Source organism: Cupressus sempervirens, chromosome 10 (genome assembly GCF_028749045.1).
Source record: "Cupressus sempervirens isolate cs-2001-9-10 chromosome 10, ASM2874904v1, whole genome shotgun sequence".
NCBI lineage: Eukaryota > Viridiplantae > Streptophyta > Pinopsida > Cupressales > Cupressaceae > Cupressus > Cupressus sempervirens.
Window position 1 is genome coordinate 412,370,135 of NC_143127.1, and position 17,332 is coordinate 412,387,466.

The 17,332-nt window shown below is 34.2% G+C and overlaps 1 pseudogene across 1 annotated transcript; it reads right to left on the reverse strand.

Moving 5' to 3' along the window:
• Positions 1-15,211: 15,211 nt before the first annotated feature.
• LOC149534450 (cytochrome P450 CYP94D108 pseudogene) lies at positions 15,212-17,082 on the reverse strand (annotated as a pseudogene). Its single transcript, XR_016356819.1, has one exon. The product of XR_016356819.1 is annotated as a cytochrome P450 CYP94D108 pseudogene (transcript).
• Between the last annotated feature and the right edge of the window lie 250 nt (positions 17,083-17,332).

The window sequence follows — 17,332 nt, forward strand, 5'->3', positions numbered from 1 at the left end:
CTAAGAAAACAAAATCGATGCTTCAAATGTAAAGGAATATGGGAAAAAGTATATGATTGTAGCAAAAAGAGACTATGCTTTACATGCAAGGAGGATTGGGAACCTGGCCATAAATGTGGGAAAAGAGAAAGAATATAAAACATTGAAACTATTTATGATGAAGATAATGAAGAATATACTAATAAGAAACAAAGGAAAGAAGAAGAAGAAGAAGAAGAAGAAGAAGAAGAAGAAATTGGGGTAATATCAACTTTCACTAAAGCATCTAAGCATTGAGTAATGAGAATTAGGAGCACTCTTCAAGTAAAAAAAGTTATAACTTTAATTGATAGTTGAGCCTCCCACGATTTTATTGACAAAAAGACTTATTAAAAATTTAGGGTTGAAAACAAAGAATATTGAAGGTTTTTCAACAATACAAGCCATTAGATCCTTAGTCAAGTGTACAAAAATAATTCCTCAACAAGAATTTATGTGGGGAAAACATTGTGTTAAAGAAGACTTGCATGTGGTACCATTACATAGTGACATAACCTTGGGGCCACCTTGGATTTGTTCCCTGGGATGCTTTAAGTTTGATCTATCTAATTTGAAAATTTATTTTATGCATGAAGGACAAGAGATAACCTTAGAGGGAATTCTAGATGGATCACCATGATTAGTTTCTTATAAAAATATTGAAAAAATATTCAGGCATGGAAGAGGAGAATGGGTTGCCTAGTGCTTAGTCTTGGACAAATCTACCTCAAAGGATCCACCTATACATATTGATATTCATCCCATCATCAACAAATATAAGAGAGTATTTGATGAAATTCCACATGGTCTAACCCCAAAAAGAGGCTTTGAACACATCATAGAATTAGAAGAAGGAGCAAAACCAGTAATGACTACTCTATACAAACACCTCCAAAGATATAAGGATGAAATAGAAAAGATAATTTAAGAACTCCTGAAGATGGGACACATACAACCTAGCTCTAGCCCATTTTCCTCCTCAGTAGTACTTGTCAAAAAGAAGGATGGAACAATGCGAATGCATATAGACTATAGAGAATTAAAGAAAAAGACTATTAAGAACTGCTACCTCATTCCAAGAGTGGACAAGCTTACTGATGAACTACATGGGGATAAATACTTTTCCAATAATTGATTTAAGGTATGGTTATCATTAAATAAGGATGTAGGAAGAGGACATATGAAAAACAAATTTTAGATGTCATTATGGACATTTTGAGTTCCTAGTTTTACCATTCACCCTTACAAATGTACTCGCCACTTTCCAATCATGCATAAACCATACCTTTTGAAAGCAATTGAAAAAATATTACTTGTATTTTTTATGACATCTTGACCTATAGCAGGACATGGGAAGAGCACCTACAACATATCAAAGAAGTCTTAAGCATTTTAGAATCAAAATTCTTATTTGTAAAAGCTTCAAAATGCAAATTTGGACTAGAAGAGATTCTCTATTTGGGCCACAAAATAATTTTAGGAGTCAGTGTGGATGAAGAAAAAATTAGAGTAATTAAAGAACATAAGATACGTAAAACCCTAACACAACTTCAAGGTTTTATTGGGTTATGCAATTACTATAGATGCTTTGTGAAAATATTCTCTAAAATTGTGCCTCCCTTTACAGACTTAACCAAAAGAGGATCTTTTGGATGGAATGAAGCAACCCAAAACTCCTTTGAAAACTTAAAAGAAGCAATGAGTTCATACCCAGTTCTAGCCATTCTAGATTTTTCACAACCATTCGAGTTGTAGTGTAATGATTTAGGAGAAGGGATTGGAGTAGTCCTAATGCAAAATAAACATACCATCACCTTTGAATGCCACAAACTGAATGAAAGTTAATGACACCACTCTATCTATGAAAAAGAAATGTTATGAATTATGCATGCTCTGACAAAGTTTAGAAAATACTTAGCATGTGGAAAATTCAACATCAAGACTAATCATAACAGCCTAAGGTTCTTTATGAATCAGAAGAATCCCAACAATCGTCAGCAAAAATGGGATAGCAGAATTAAGGCATATAACTTTGACATTGAATATGTCAAAGGGATAAATAATTTGGTAGTAGATGCCTTGTTGCGGCAATATCATATAAATACAATAACAAGTTATAGCCAAGATTGGAAGAAGGACATTATATTTGAATACACCAAAGACCCACAAACAAGAGGAATCAATGAAGGAGACCCACCAGGTGAGGAATATAAAATAGTTGAAGAACTCATTTTTTATAAAGGATGGATATTTCTTGCAGTGAATTCAAAGGTAAAGAGGAATATTATAGAGGAATACCATGATAACCCCTTATTAGGACTCCTAGGATTTTACAAAACTAATAAGAAGATTCGAGAAAAATATTCTTGGAAAGGCTTCAAGAAGGATAATATCAAGTATATCCAAGAATTTTTAACCTATTAGAAGAATAAAGTTGAACAAACTCTCCCAGCGGGACTACTACAACCAATTCCCATTAGAAACCAAAATGGGAAAGCATTTCTATGGACTTTATTATAGGCCTACCCAAAGTACAAGAGAAAGATTGTATATTTGTGGTGGTAGATAGGTTAACCAAATATGCACACTTCATGGCCATCTTCACTCAACTTAAAGTGCCCCAAATTGTAGAGGTATTTTACAAAGAGATATTTAAGTTGTATGGAATTTCAAAGAACCTTGTTAGTGATAGGGACAATAAATTCCTAAGTCTATTTTGGAAAGAATTTTTCCAATTAATAGGAACTCATTTAACTCCTAGTATGAGCTATCATCCACAAATAGATGGGCAAACTGAAATTGTTAACAAATGGATAGAAGGATATATGTGAAACTATGTAATAGGACAACATAAGGCTTGGATAAAATGGTTATATTTAGGATAATATTGCTATAATACAACTCATCATATGTCCCTCAAAATGAGCCCATTCAGAGCCTTGTATGGGTATGAGGCAACCACATTCGAAGATTTGGTCACTCAAAAAAGAAAGGTACTAGGAGCCTAGGATTTCATTTAATAAGATATTGGTATTATGAACACTCTTAAAGACAATTTACACCATGCTCAACATCAAAAGAAAATGTAAGTAGATTAGAAGCACATAGAAAGAATATTTAAAATCAGTGATTAGGTATTTCTTGAGATTACAACCAAACAATCAACTCTCAAAGAGAGTAGAGCAGAAAAATTGAAGCTACATTTTATGTACCCTACAAAATATTAAGGAAGATAGGTGAAGTGCTTTATAAGATTGACTTACCCACAAAATAGCAAAATGCACAAAAAATTTCATTATCCAAACTTAAGAAGGTCATGGGACAAAAAGTAAAACCCTGCACTAAGTTACCAATACTAGATGATGAAGGGAAACTCATCTTGGAACTGGAAGTGATCATTCATAAAAGGGAAAATATATTAAGGAATAGGACCATTTGTAAATACTTGGTAAAATGGAAGAATCTACCTATAGAAGATGCTACATGGATGGGTGAAGAAATTATGTTTCATCCAAAGTTGCTTGAGGACAAGAAAATTTAGGAAGGATGGATTGTCATGAACCCTTAAATTATGTACTTGTGTGTGTGTGTGTGTGTGTGTGTGTGTGTATAAACTGATATTAATTATCAATCTCAAAATTTCATTATTAGATAAATTATTTGACACTTAATTATGAAATTTCAATTTGATAAATTATTAAATATTAGCTATCAATCTTAAATTTTCATTATTTAAAATTAATTGGCATTTAATTATCAAATCTCAAATTGTCACCATACATTCATTCATTAACAAAATTTTGACATTTAATTATAAAAATTAACCTAAGACATTGTTTACCAAATATGAAAACCCACAGCATCACATAAACACTAAAAAGGGTTATGAAAGGATGCATCTCCTCACCATGTCACATTATAAATGCGAAGACATGGACCATCACATTGGGGCAGAAGAAATTGAATGCAATAGCAAATTAGATTTGAAGTGCTAAAGGAATAATTTTGCATGATAAAGTAAGAACTCAATTATTATGGGTACCCTTCTTTGAAGGAAGCATAAGCCATAGTACTATCACCAAGTACATTCAACACTCGTAGGCCAAAGTCAATGCATATTAAACATACTATGTTGTTGGGTTAAGGCTTAAGAAACAATAAGCATATAGTGTGACTATGAGGTGGTAAATTCTAAGGTATGTAACCTTTACCCTTGATATATATGGGATTATATTTCTTCTCACCATGTAATAGTGAAGTAAATAAATAAGACCATTAGCAATATTAAGATAAAATGTACAATTATAAATTTAATATTAGTAATATCATATAAATCTTGCATTAGTCACATGATGGATAGGGAGTGTGCACAACGAGAGGAGTAAATTGGTCACATTAGCGAAAAATCAATCCCCATATGGACTAAGGTCTGAGGGAGCCCCAAGTTGAGCATGTCCAAACTCAAGCCGTAGTGAACCTTCCATTCATCATGGGGTCTACTACAAGGGCAACAAGTATAAAAATCTACCTATAATAATAGCATTAATTGTTTCCGCTTAAGAGTAACCCAATTCAAGATAGAATTTCTCTCTAACATTTATTTATGTATTTATTTATTTTTTAGGATCATTTAATTTTTGACCTAGTAGAGTGGATCATTACATATCCTTTTTGAGAAAATATGACATTATATGTCTTGTTTCAACTTATAACTTAATATGTTGATTTTGATAGACCTCTCAAATATAGATAATGGAATGGTGTGGCAAAGTGCAAGGATTGAAAACACATGGCATAGTGTGAAAATTCTAATAGTACAAAAGTAAGAATAAGATAAGATTTATATAGGCTTAAAAGAACCTAGGACAACGTACAATAAAATAGTGTGTCAAAAAGAATGAGAAATTCTAAAGGGTCATAATTTATACATATATAAGTGTTAACAAGTAATTTGTCAATATGCTTTATTTACCAAATATGTCCAATGGAAAAGACAAAAAACTTGTAAAATTGGGATAAATCATCTTAAACAAGTTGATTCTCCTCTGCTTGAAAAGTGGGCAACTCCCTTAAATTAAAAATTTATATTAAATTTAACTCTTTTGTGAGAAATAATAGTGAATATACTTATATATTTTAAAAGAATAACTTCAAATATTGGTAAAGACAAAGTTTAATGACATTGCTCCAAAGGTGATGCACATATCACTCTCTTTGCCATAGTATAAAAGACTGTGGAAAAGAAATTAGTTCATAAGGGAGAAAAGTTTCTTTGATACAAATATTTCAAATCAAAAAATTATATGGAAAATTGTTACAAAATATCTTTTCTTTTTTGGGGAGAGAGAAGAAGCCTATTTATCCCTCTTCATGATTAATTGTTTTAAAATAATTAATTCACTCTAGACAAAAATTTGGTGACGTGTCTTCATAAAAAACTACATTTTCTTTTATAAACTTTTTAAATTAATCCTTGAAAGGAATAAATTTATTTGTTACGTGAAATAATTTTTTTTTTTCATTTTCACAAAAGATTATATTTAATTCTATTAAGAAAATTAAATATTCAAGTTTTATGTTAATTAATTTGTAGTTTGAACCTTATGATTTTATCTTGAAATGTCAATATAATGACATGATTAAGGGAGTTAGATTTTGCAAAAATATAGCATCTACTAAAATTGGCTGTGTCTGGAGCTGTATTCTATGCTAGAATGCAGAGAATCCCAGAGTCTGCCTTTTCCATTGGACCATAGTGTCACCATTCCAACATATATTATAATTTTTCATTTTCCATTAGATATTTCATTCAAAACTTCCACTTTCTCATTGGTAGATGCTCGACTGCTGTTAATATGCCCATCTGAGTGTTAAAGTTTCGTTGATCTGGTACATGAAGGAGTTTGGTTGCGAACTGAGACAAGCTGCAGCATACACATATTTCCTCTAACTCCGCCAAAGCCGGAGCCATGCCCTTGGTCATAGAAGCCAAGGGAGTTTTTTTTTTGACCTAAGCCCGAGCTCGACATCCAAGCAGTAGTCCAGCGCATCACAAGTCTTCCAGCCCGAGCAATACTCTCCCACAGCAAGACATCTCCAATTTGCTAATTGCAGCCCAACCAGTGATCTGACTGGGTGCGCATTCATTGTGCATCCAAGTCATATTCTGATCCGAGCCCAATCACTCCAATCTCACCACACGGGACCCGCTCAACATGCACGAGCAGAGATCTGGACAAGCAGCGACACTTTTCCTTACCTTGTGCACTGGTGCTGCCTCTGACCTTCTCATCAGTACCCCTATCCATCTCAATGCGGTCTCTTCATTCTTTGGAAATTTCATCGACTTACCAGATCGAGTTTTATGAAATCTGACTTTCTAGACATGACGTCAAATCCACAGTGGACATTTGGTCTTTGGCAGCTCGATCCCGTATCCTTGCACACAGTCCAATAGGAATACATCCCACTCAATGTTGTTGGATGTCCATCCATGGTCAGTGCCCCGCTTGACAAAGCACAAGCTCTGCTGTTGCATATAGTATTAGTTTCATCATGAGGTGCGATTTATTCAATCACTGCTCCATAGGTGAGATATTTGCTTGAAGCTTGATCAATCAGCCCAAATTGCTTCTTCAAGGTCTGATCCCTCAGTTTACCAACACAAAAATGTGGGTCGCTTTCGATGATAGCGCAAATGAATAACGTGCAACCTTATTCCAAACGTAGTGATGCATCACAGATGGACTGCCTTCGAACCCAAAGCTATGACAACTGCAAGAGATCCCTCCTCATTTACTCATAGCGCACTACCGTAAAGGGCCACTCTATAGATATTTATATTAGTAGAACAACCACTTGATGAAGGTGGAGTATTTGAAAACCAATGCAGAGGCCAAGGATGCCGCAATCTGCTATGATCATTTTTTTCCAATTTCTTGTATAGAATATTAGGGTACAATCGTGTTGTACGATAACTGGACAAGGATTTTTAATCCTTCTCTACATTCTTTCTTAATTAATCAAATGTGATCTCTGAGAGTGCTACAACAAAGTCTATTGATTGCAAGCAAATACAATAGGATGATTCAGAACAGGTTCAATAAACTATAGGTTCATCCTTCCCACTCGAGTGCGCACAATTGGAGATTTGAATCTATTTGTTAGCTGCCAAATAGAATATCATTTATTGGATACCTGTCTGCAGAATTGTGTTTCATATCACTCTTCTAGTCTCCTCGACAATTTTATATTGCTCAAAGATATTTACACTTCGCAGAAAAACACAACATGGCATGTGTTAACTGCGGTAAATTAATTATCCCAGGCACTGTCGGCAGAGACGAGAAGACTCTAGAAAGAAATGAAAAACATGTGCAGACGCCCAGCCACCTTTGCCAACCATACTCATTAATATTGCATCTACTCTTTGAACTACAGTATTATGTACATTTATGATGAGTTTGATTATAAATAAAATAGATTGGGTCTGTATTTCACTCTTCTTTGCACTATTCTAATTTTTATCAGCATGGACCATTTCTATTTGCAGAGATACCGTGTAGAAGAAAAGAATGCATTCATTTGTGCGGAAATTATCCCCTGATAAAGATCTATATTAAATCTATTTCTAGTTTCGAACTAAAACTACACCTAGCATATTTTGGAATTATCAACTCGAACGGCTTAAACATCATACACTAAGGCTTGATTCCTAGTGCAAAAGTGTTAAATAGTCAAAGTTTGACTTACTTTTCTGGGCTTAATTTCTTCCTTAGTGTGTGACGTTTATTAACTCTGTTGAGTATTGATGTAATATGCATTTCTCGTTAACTTCTAGTGCCCATCACACCTCCCAATTAGCGTAGTACTGTCACATTTCAATGAATAAACCATATTTTAATCATGAATTCATGTTATTTTAGCATCTAGGGAACAACACCTTTATGATATTTTTCATAAATAATTCGGTTTAAAATACCGAATTAGCTTCATCCCGAGGGAAGAGAATTCTTATATTAAAATTAAAAATTTCCACCATTTTGAATGCTAGGAGAAAGAATTCATGAAGCGCTCTAGAGCATGTCCCTTTAATGTGGTAGATATTAAGGGGTGACACTTATTTTCAGTAACATTTCAGAAACTAGATTGGGAGAAAGGAAAGGCATTGTAACTTTATTGGAAACCAAAACACACCAAATAGAACCAAAAAAAGCAAGCAAAAATTATAAAATTGAACGGTTATCAACAATGAAAGGGAGGAAAAGAACACAAAAATTAAATGTGACTATTTACAGGTTGAAGAAAGTTTGAGCCCTTTCTAACCAACTTTTGGTGAAATGGAGGTAGATTTTGTACACAAACTATCAACAACATCAATGTAATATTAACAACACAAATGGGAATAGAAAAATGTAAGGTATGGATAGGAAATTAAATGTCAGTTCAAATTTTTTTAAAGGATTTTTCTCATAATGAAACAAAAAATTAACATGTTGTATATCATTCACCACAAGTGTATTAGGAATTTCAACAAACTTTGTGATACCTCTAAGATTTTGGCGTTGTGAGTGCTGATGTGGTTCTTTCAATATAGATTCTTGCACTAGTTTTTTCAAAGGTAGAGAAAATGGGAGAATTGCAAGAGGCTTAAAATATAAGAGATCTTTTTCTTTTTCTTCTACATTATTATTTAATTCCTCTTCAAGATCTCTTATTGGTTCATCTTTTTCTGGATTATAACAATAGGTCTCCTCTTGATGAGGATGGCACTATAGAAGGATTTTAAATTTTTTACTTCACCAAATCTCCTATGAATTTTCTAACTGGATTTATTTTAAATGATGGTATATTGATGAAGAAATCTACATTAACCTCATTTCTCGCAAAAACACATCCTTCCAAAATTTCTAGATATTTCTCTAATACCTTCAAGATTTCATCTTCAATAGAGCCACCAATCTCCATTCTGGGGGAGGTATGCCTAAAATTGAGTCCACAAGGAACTTTGATCCCCTATAGAATTGCCAATTATGATAGCAAGTAATTTGTTACTATGCTTTATTTACCAATTGTGCCCAATGGAAATGACAAAAAATTGTAACAGTGGAAAAATCACCATGAACAAGTTGATTCTCCTCTTCTTGAAAAGAGGGCAGCTCCCTTAAATTGAAAATGTATTTTTAATTTAACTCCTCTCTAAGAAATAATAGTTGCAACCAGTAATTTAATTTATTAATGGCACAAAAAGTATTTATAAATTTAAAACAATTTGAAACACATGCTAGTAGATATGAAAAAATTTGAATATTTACAATAGAAAAGATAGTAAGTATCCTTATATATTGTATAAGAATAACTTTAAATGTTGATAAGAACAAAGTTTTTTCATTTTTAAAGAATTTCCTCCAAGTGGTTGGGAAACTACTACTAACTGCTTACTCCACTAGGTGACAACCTTTTCCACCCTTTTATCCCTCTTCATGATTAATTTTTTTAAAAGAGTTATTTCACCCTAGACAAAAATTTAGTGAATAGCAAAAACTTAGTGACTTGTCTTCACTGAAAACTACATTTTCTATTATAAACATTATAAATTAATCCTGGAAAATAATTAACTTATTTGATATGTAAGTTAACAAATTAACGATTTTTTATAAAAGATAACATTTAATTCTTTTAAGAGAATTAAACATTAAAGTTTTATGTAAATTAATTTGTAGTTTTAACCTCATGATTTTATCTAGGAATATCAATATAAAGGCATGGTTAAGGGAATTAGCTTTTGCAAAAATACAACATGTACTAACAATAATGTACATATATACATATAGATATACAACACATGCAACTTTTGAATGTCCTTAGTACTTATAATTAAATATGAAGTATTTAAATATATCATTTTTAGATCAAAATCAACACCATAGATATAATTTAATGTCAAATACTACACTAATAGAGATTTATCTATGATGTACATTAATTTGTACAAAAATTAGAATGATGAGAATTATTAATGTGATAATATACTTTCATACTAAATGAAATGTTGGAATTTTTTAACATTAGTTTTCCTTTACATGTTATTATAGATATACCATTTTCAAAAAATAAATTATGCTCAATATTATGTATTTTTAATATTTTCTAAATTTTATAGAAAGTGTAGTCATGTATGTTGTTCATGGACTTGGAAGATGATAATGACAAGAACAAGAAGGAAGATTATTGCTTCTTGAAGAGGACTAGAACCAACCTAAAAGGGAAACAAGTTTCTTCACCTCAAATGATGAGGATGTAAAGAAGGCATTGGATGTTATATTTCCAATTAGACTAAGATGTTGAGTTTTATACACCTCTCAAATAGGAACATTGTGGCATTAGATCTCTTATTTCTATTTATACTAAGATGTTAATTCAGACAGATCTCTCAAAGAGGGACTAGAGAAAGGTGTGGTAGAGTGCTATAATCCAAAACATGTGATATTATATCCAAAACAGAGAACTTCAATATTCTCTCTAATAGGTTAAGAATTAACTTCGTCTTCATCAAAATCATAATCATCAACAATAGTTACAAGAGTTATCTCTTCTATTACTTACTCTTTCTCAACCAATCCAAGTTCATCATCTTCATCATCACTTTCATTCAATAATCTTTTCATACTTGCTTTAAATATTTCATCATCATCGAACAATGAATTCTTTCTAGCTTTTCTTACTCTCTTATGACATCTAGATGAAAAATAACCAAATCCTTTACATGTCCAAAAAACAAAAAAATTCATACCTTCTTGCTCTCTTTTGATAAGCAGATCAATATCTTCATTGATCTTCTTTTCTTCTTCAAATCTAGATTTGTCTTCACTTGTGCTTCTATTCTTTTGTATACAACAAAGATATTCTAGATCTAGAAACTCAATGGTCTATTCTATACACAATTCTAATATCTCACCAAAAAGCTCCATCTTTGAAGTGTCAAAATTACCTCCATCTGACTTACGACTTTCTTTTCTGAAGTGACTCGCTATTGATCTCCCAAAGTTTTCAACCTTTCTCTTTAAGGACCTAATGCTCTGATACCAATCGTTAAAAATTGAAGTCCACCAATATAACTAAGAGAGAGTGGGGGAGGGGGGGGGGGGTGTGGGGGGTGGTTAAATCAGTTATCCAACTATTATAACAATTATCAACCTTATTAAGGTTTCCTTAACCATATGAACAATACAATCAAAAATCATAACAAGACACTCATATACAATAACACCATATATATTAACTAGGAAAAGTATTGATCAGAGGGAAAACCCTGGTCGGGATAGTACCCACAATATGATGTACTAATATAAATATTCCTTATTAGAAGATGGACCTTGTTACGAGTCCATAAATACATTCAGTATATATCAGTCCTTGTTAGGAGACTTTGAACTTTTGTTAGGAGATTCCAACCCTATTACGAGTTGTGCTAACCCTATTAGGAATTGTAGAAGGCAAATGGACCCACTAGCTAAATAGCTTTAGGGTCAAGACCACTGAACTCCCTATTCAACTAATCTATGTATTGTTCCTTGCATAATAATAGAAGTAAACTATACTTGTACTTCCTCTTCCTCTATCTTGTCAACCAAACTACTCTTCTTCTTCTTATCTCAATACCAGATCATCAACATTGCATCAAATAATCCCTTGGATCACTTACTCACAATTACCAAATACTCTGCTCTTATTCACACACTTCACATTCCATCAACATAAGTTTACACTTTACCAAAATGAAAATAACCTTCCTTTATATCATGCCCTCAAAATAATTCCTTAAGTCAACCTTGAGGCTTTTCCAATCAATTATAATAGGACCATATTAAGATAATTAATTTTTTCACAGTTACACAAGACTGTCAATTAACAATCTTTATAACTTCTCACACATGCAACTTCGTAACTTGCACACACACAAATGTTGTCATTAGGCTATCTTCTATCACTATTTAACTTCACATTTTGTGATTCTATCTCACTAAATAGATACAACTCAAACAACAAAAGCTACTTATGAGTTAGTATGTTTGCAAACCATTTTCTATACATCAAGCATATATTTGACTCTCTATATACACACTTGACCTCGTCATTAGGAAATAATATAGAACATGTCCTTAACTATGCTTGACCTAACAAAAAAACCTCTATCTGTACGACCTCATTATCTATCTACTACTTTATGAGTCTTTATAGAAATACTACTATGTTGACATCAATGACAAACACAATCATGAATACAACATGTCAATCATGCTAAGAGTCTCCACATGCTCTAGAAATGCTTAGGATGCTCCCCCAAATAAATACCATCAGCATTCATACAAACATATACATCATCAAAATAGAAACAGTACAGTAAATGCGTGTCCATAAAAGAACCATTAACAGAAGCCTCATGGATCAATTGTTGTAATTGTAACTATAACAAAAACTAAAATATGACTAAAGGGGGAACTAATTCCTCTTGTTCTTCTCCCTCGCCTCAGGTTTGTCGAGTAGTAGTTAGAGACAATCATCCACCAAGAACCTATAGATCAAACTCATAGTGTCCACTCCCACCGTAGAAGTTGGGTCATCTTTCTTTGCATGCAGAACATGAAGGGTGGAGACTGCCAAATGCATCACCCTCACAGAAAACCTAGTGGCCTCATCAAACCTCTACTCTAGGATTTCTTTTCTTTCATCCATCCTTTTTAAGGTTTCCATTAGTGACCCCTGAATCTTCATTGTGAACACTAGTTGGGGACCTTTGGGTGTCCCTCTCAAGAGCTTGAACACCTTTTTTAGTAGGACATTAGGGAAGGTGAGAGTCTACCCCTTCTCATCCTTGGTATATCAGGGTATTATTCTTATGAGTATTTGATACATGAGATAGAAGGAGGCTCAATTGACTACTATCATCACCCTTAAACTTCCTAACAATTTCTTCTTCCACTTCTCTAACATATTTGCTCCAAGAGCTCTTGCTCTTCTATTTTTTCTATGATGGTTTGTGCTTGTCACTATCAATGGATTATGAATTAGGAGGCTTTCAAGTTTAGGTCCAAAAACAACATTCACCCTCTTATTCTTCTTTTTTAGGGATCACCTCCTTTCACCTTCAATTTTAACATCCGAGCCCACAACCTAGATATATGTTCATACTAAATGAAATAATAGTTCATTTTAGGGCAAGAGGATTTATTTACAATATAATATAAATATGCCATTATTTTAAACAATTATTATGATGATTGTTCTTATTTCAAACATTCATAAAGTTTTATTTTGTAATTCTTATTTAAAAAAAAATTTAAATGACTAAATATTTTTAATTTAATGTACCAAAAAAAATCATAAGCTTTATGAACGTTAACATATTTTGTCTCTTTTCTGCTACAAGACAGGTCACCTTGCTACTTGTAACTCCTTTGAAAAATCTAGACTGAAGAAGTCTCCTTCCTAGTGGAAGAATGTTTTGGATGATCATTACACAGTTTATAAGGCCCCCACTATTGGGGATGGTGACTCTTCACAAGACACTTTGGTGGCTGGCTTAACTACTGTCTCGGTTGGCTCTCTTGTTGCCCCTTCATTGGTGACCTCTTCTATTCTACCTTTGTCAGAGCCTGGCTCTGGTGCTGTTTCCCATCCTATTGCTTTGTCTCTTGTTGATGCTGCCCCACCTTCTATTGTTGCTACCCCTACTTCTGTTGTGATTACTTCCCACTGTGGTGGTGCTTATCATGGTGAGGTTGGTTGTGGTGATGAGGTTTTTGTGTGACAGAAGGCTACTGGTTTGGTGGAGGATGGAGGGACCACAATAAAGGGTAAAAAGGTCAATCCATCCACTCCTTCTTTTGATATGGAATTACATTATCAGAAATCGGGGTCGAAAGGGAAAGGTTGATTCCCTTTTTGCGGCCATTTTGTTTCTATTCTTCTTGGCTCTTTTGGCCTATTGCTTTTTGTTATTTATCATGGTATGTTTTACCATGGGGTATCAGGTGCTAGTGTTCATCCTATTTCTATGGCTAGAAAATATTATTTATTTGCAATGCCACCCTGGTCGCATGTTCTTGTTTGCTAACTTGTTTCTCCTTTGACCTATTGTATTGTTGGTTTGGGCTTCATTGAAAAATCTTTTTTTTGTATAGGGTTTTAGGGCCCTTCAAAACCTGTTTTCCTTAATCAAAAACATATTTTGCCTCTTTATTTCATAAAATTAATAAAAGATTCAATTTTTTTTTTCATGCTTGAAATTATTCAATGTTTATTTAAATTCTTTTGGGTTAATAAAAATTGATTTTCATGTCAAGGGATATTTTAGTTTGATTGGTTCATTGCATGTTAGATGGAATTTTTTTTTTTTTAATAGAGTCTTATTAATATATTTTACATATGTTAATCAATCTATTAATAGCATATTTAATATATTGATGTAAAGTTGTACTTACCCTATCATTTAATCATTGTACAATTAGACAACAAATCAAGTTACTTCTAAATACATGTGGTGAGGATGACATGCAAGAATAGGTTATTTCAAATGATTATTGAGCCCATCTCTAAATTGATATGGCATAATTCATCTATCAGTTTTTATTTTAATACACTATGAGCAATTCATTATACTAAATGTTATAGTTGTCATTATTATATCTAGGAGAAAGGATTTGTTTAATATTTTGTACAATTTACATAATTCTTGGGTGATTCACATATTACTATTTATGGAATCCACCCAACATTGATAAGAAGATTATTTTCTCATTAACACACACATATTAGTTGGATTGGTTGATTCCAAGTTAGATGCAACAATAATGTAACTTTATTGCATTCCTAATATACTCTGCATAGTTCCAACGATGCAAATTTATTTTGTTTCTATTAATATGTTCTACATATTTATACTTTATTAATCTAATTTTTATATATTAAGTTTGTATGGGACATGTAATCCTAACCTCATTCCTTATGATGTCAAAAATCTTACCTTGGACGAAACTCCATCTCTAACAAATTCATTTAAAATCATTCAACTTCACTAATAAATAAAAAACTTATTTACATTTATTTTTTCAAAAGTTAATATTTAAAAATAAAACACAACTAATTTACATGAATACGATTGAATGCTCATGAATATGATTGAATGCTCTGTTTTATTTGGACGGCAGAGAAACTGAATTTTATTGCACACTTAGAAAGAACTACAAACTTCTTCTACAGTCTCTTGCAAATATTTTGGTCCTATTATAATTAATTATGAGGTTGAGGTGCATAGGGCTGCACGATCAATTCTCCACATAATATTCCTATCAAGGAGAAACATCAGACACGGATCCTCGTCTACATCTTACTGTAATGGGAAGCCCACCTTTCATGCGCATGGTCAATGACACCACATAATCGGGACAGATCCCATCTCGGATCCTCAAACTAAAATCGTGAAGAACAGAAGCCACAATAGATTTCATCTGTATGAAAGCCATCTCTTTACCCAGACACAGTCGAGGTCCTGCATGAAATACTGGAAACTTGTACGGATTGTCACCCACAAACTCCCCTCCCTTTAACCATCTCTCCGGCTTGAACTGCAAACAATCAGCACCCCAAATATTCTCCATCCTTCCCATCGCATAACTACTATAACTCAGATGCGTGCCCTTCTTAACAAAAGTCCCGTCTGGTAAAACATCATCTTTGGAGGCAAGTTTGGGATCAATCGGCACAGGAGGGTAGAGTCTCATTGACTCACAGAGAGCAGCATGCAGATATTTCATATCCTTCAATTCCTCAAAGCTGAAATTAATTCGTCCTCCATCAGCTTCTCTAGGTTGCGATCTCTTACCCAAGATGTGTATGATTTCGGTGCGAATGCTTTCTTCTACACTCTGGTGAGAAGAGAGCAGCCAGAAAAACCACGTGAGAGCAGCAGACGTGGTGTCCCTACCCGCCAACGCAAAGCTCACCACCATCTCCTTCAAAAACTTATCCACCGCACCACTTGATTTCTGGCCCTCACTTTCCGGCTGACCATCCAACCCTAATTCACGCACCGACTTGTTTGAAAGAGCTGCCATGAACCTCGAAAGCAGATCCTCTCTCCCAGTGCCTCCCGTACTCGCCGAAATCTCCTTCCTTCTGCTATTCACCACATCCATAGCGAATTTGTCCACAACATCAATAGCTTCCCGCAAACGCTTTTCAGAGCCAATGTTAAGCACGCGCATCACTCTCCACGAAAACGGAAGAGCAGAATAGAACCTTCCGGCGCTAATTTCAGTGGCATCGTCAAAAGCCTTTGCAAATGGTGAGATGGGCATTGAGGGGAGTAGACAGGCAGGATCCACCCCAAACGCTACGCTACAAATATTATCAAATGCAAATCTCTGCAAAATATCTTGCAAATCTAAAGACTCACCCGTTTGGGCTGCGTTGATGAAGACTGGCAAGAGGCGATTCTGAATCTCCCACAGCACCGTCTCCACCACGAAGCTTCTGAGGGACTTGGTGTTAAACTCGTAGCTTGCTGTCTTCCTCTGCATCTTCCACAGCTCCCCGTCAGCATTGAAAATACCTCGACCCAAGAAATCGTGGAGAAGAAAGACGAAGTGGTCTCCCTTTGGGTAATTTTCAAATTTGGTTTTGAGAATATGCTCCACGTTTCCAGGATTTGCAGTAATGATATCTCTCAGCCCACCTGGCCGTACGGCCGTGAATGTATTTGTCGGCATAACTTCCATGACTTCTGTGAACCATTGCAGAAATCTGTTACGATTTTCAAAGTATTCGAAGGCGCAGCCGACAATGGGATAGTTAACAGGGGCCTTGCATGGCTTGTTGACATTGATCTTTCTTCTTAACAAAGAGAGAGAGAAATACCCAAGAAAAACAACGAGAAAGGCAAGCAAAATCTGTTCCGTGGCCATTCTCTCAAACAGAGAGCATTCAGGTCAGATTCCCTCTACAAGTGTATTCTCCACTACAAAGGATGAACTGACAGAAAAATGAGCCCGAAATGCTGTGAGGGTGGTTCCGGGTTGGAGTTAAACGGAAGGGAGGGCCCAGAGCTATTGTAAGCTTGGTTGCGGTTCTCCATAATTTTCGGTGATTGATAATACTAATCAAATTTGTCCAACCAATTCAGTAGGTTATTCACGTTCTTCAAAGAATTGTTATCCACCGTCGGGGTTAGGTGGGGTTGGGTGGTCCCCAACATCAGTATACTTTGCCCCATTGTATATAAATGGCTTCCCGAGGAAAGGAGTCGGAAAAGCGT